The sequence below is a fragment of the Arachis ipaensis genome, chromosome B01 (genome assembly GCF_000816755.2).
Source record: "Arachis ipaensis cultivar K30076 chromosome B01, Araip1.1, whole genome shotgun sequence".
NCBI lineage: Eukaryota > Viridiplantae > Streptophyta > Magnoliopsida > Fabales > Fabaceae > Arachis > Arachis ipaensis.
This window is the reverse complement of record NC_029785.2, coordinates 26,628,769-26,632,176: the sequence shown is the minus strand read 5'-3', so window position 1 is coordinate 26,632,176 and position 3,408 is coordinate 26,628,769.

Here is a 3,408-nt window from a genome sequence, read left to right as displayed (position 1 = left end):
GAGCGTCGTAACAAGCGCAGATTTACATACCTCAAGGAGCTGCTTGTTGGTAACCACCCACCTGAAGAAGACCCAGACATCCCGGACTCCACTCCAGCACAGAGCACAGGGAGCCATGACGGTCCCGATTGTGAAAATGCTGCTACCAGCCCCCCTTTGTTCCTGACTGATGGCACCGAGGAAAGCTTTAAGCAGCGTCGTAACAAGCGCAGATTTACATACCTCAAGGAGCTGCTTGTTGGTAACCACCCACCTGAAGAAGACCCAGACATCCCGGACTCCACTTTATTTACCAGCACAGGGAGCCATGACGGTCCCGATTGTGAAAATGCTGCTACCAGCCCCCCTTTGTTCCTGACTGATGGCACCGAGGATGGTGCCAAGCTTTAAGTGTGGGGAGGTCGGTCAGTACTTGACTTCCGGAGGTAATTTCTCCTTCTTAATACCAATAAATTATTTATTTTTCTTTTGTTTAGGATAGGATAAATTGCATAGTAATAGGTATCTGCATGCATGTTCTTTTTGGTTGAAAAATAATAAGTTTCTTTTCAAGACTCTATTTTGAAAATTTTCACTAATTTAAATCAAAACCTTTGTGTTAAAACCTGTTTGAAGACTATAAATTGGAACATAAATGATAGCTAAGAACACACAACCCGTGAGACTTGAGCTTAATTACTTGGTTACAATATTTAACCATAATATTTTATTCTTGTGTGTTTGCTTCTCTATGATTGTAATCTATATTTTGTTCCATCCTATATGTCCAATGCTTAATGTGTTATATGCATACATATGATTGAGGCCATTATTTGATTATTAGCTCACTTATCCCAAATAGCCGACCCTTTATGTCACCTTTGTTAGCCACTTTGAGTCTTTTCATCCCCATTTGTTCTATATTTTACCACATCACTAGCCTTAAGCAGAAAAACAAATTAAATACCCCAAATTGAATCTTTAGTTAGCTTAAGATAGAGATTGTGTGTTAACTAAGTGTGAGAAAACTATGGAAACATGGGTTAATAAGGGAATATGTTATGTTTTTACAATTGATAAAATATTAGGAATTTGGGTACCTACTCATGTAAGACCAGAAAAATTAAAAGTCCATGTGCATTGATAATGTTATATTTAATTTTATGCTTTAAAAAAAATAAAAAAATATATTCAATAAATAAGTAAATAAATAAGGGGACAAAATTACCCCAATGCAATGTTAAGTTAATGAAAAGATCAATGCATATGTGATACAAATTAAAAGAAGAGTTGATGCATGAGTATGTAGTACAAAAGTGGGAATTTTGGGTAGTTAGGCATGAATTTAAAAGTATATAGAGTATGTATAGGTGAAAGCTTAGGTTGATCAAGGATTCAATTTATAGCTCACTTAGCCATATATATACCCTTACCCTTACCTTGGAAAAAGACCTCATGATGTTTGCATTGGTACATTAAATATTTGTTGACTGGTTAGGTGAAGAACAAAGTTTAGAAAGCATGACTAGAGAAGATTAGAGTGATTATCCTATACACTTGAGTGATTAGAGTGCACATATACTATCAGTAAGGTTTCAATGCTTGATTTTATGTTCCCTGTTTTCATGAGCTATCTTCTTACAAGTTTACTTGTTTTTACTATATAATTTTAATTGGTGATATTTGATTTATATTTGTCTTGAAGAACTTATTTAATTTTAAACCAAGTAGGCAAAAATCATTTTAGCATATAGTTGCATTCATAGGTTGCATTGCATTGCATGAGTCTTACTTTCCCTTATTTAGTCTTTTAATCTCCTTGAGCTAAACATGAGGACATGCTAATGTTTAAGTGAGGGGAGGTTGATAAATCACTATTTTATGGTTTATCTTGTGTTTAATTGAGTGGTTTCATCAAGTCTTTACCCACTTATTCATATGATTTGCATGATTTTACAATCCCTTCTTAGTTTTGTTTTATGGTTGAAAACTTGCTTCCTTGAGATCTTTAATTAGTATATTTTAATTCTTCTTTATGCCGTGATCCATGTATTAAGTGCTTCAGGCTTTATAGGGCAGGAATGGCTTAGAGAATGGAGAGGAAGCTTGCAAAAAATAGAAGGAACACAAGAAACCAAGGAGATAACCAGCGAGCACCGACGCGCATGCATGGCTCACGCGAGCGCGCGGAATGGAGAAATTTGTAGCGACACGTGCGCGTGCCTGATGCGTACGCGTGGATCGGAGTTCTGCAAGATGATGCGTGCGCGTGCCTGACGCGTACGCGTGACAAGGAAATTCGCCAAATGACGCGCACGCGTGACTGACGCGTACGTGTGACATGCGCGATCTGCTGAAATAACATAAAATGCTGGGGGCAATTTTGGGCCGAGTTTTAACCCAGTTTTTGGCCCAAAAATACAGAATAGAGCCAGGGAACCTGCAGAGACTCGAGAGATTCACATTAGCATAGTTTTAGGTTTTTAGATTTGAATCTAGAGAGAAAAATTACTCTTCCTCTAGGTTTTCTTTACATTCATAGTTTATTAGTTTTATGCTTTTGCTTTTGGATATTGAAGAGTCATCACCTCCGTTGAAGATACTATTCTAGTTTGTTTCCTTACTCTTTTATTTATTCCATATTCTTAATTCTTGTTTAAAGTTACAATTGGATTATTTTCATGGATTGTTAATGAAAAGGATTACTTTTACTTTTAATTAAATTGCAGTTATTGTCCATCATGTCTTTCTTTTATTCCCTTTTTAATTCTATGCAAGTAATTTTCATGTCAATGGAGTAGATTTCTAACTTGACATGGGGGTTGATTAAAAGGAGACACTTGAGTTGGAATTCTTAAGTGATTAGTTAAATTGGAAGTTGTTGGCTAATTCTGTATTTACTAACGCTAGACCTTCCCAAGGGAGAGGACTAGGATTTACGAATAAGAGTTAGCTCAATCACTTGACTTTCCTTTATTTAGTAAGGGTTAACTAAGTGAAAACAACAACCTCTTTATACTACACTTGAGAAAATTCCAACAAGGATAGAACTTCCAATTAATCATTTCCCCAGTCAAGGCTTTTTAATTAGAATATATATATTTCTCTTTTAAATTACAACGATTTATTTTCTGTCATTCAACTCTCAAAATTCTCAAAAAACTCCTGATTAATAACTTAGCAACCTTTCTAGCAACTCGTTGGGAGATGACCTGGGATTCATACTCCCAGTATTTTTATTCTAAACTTTTGTGACAACCTTTCTAAATTGATGAGGCAAATTTTAGCTCGTTAAGAACTATACTTGCAACGCTGTTTTTATATTGTAATCTCTTAATTGGTCTAATTTCTGCCATGCATCAAGCGGCTAAACCAAGCTATCTCTAACCATGTGCTTGTGGCGTGAAGGTGTCAAGTGAAAAGCTTGTG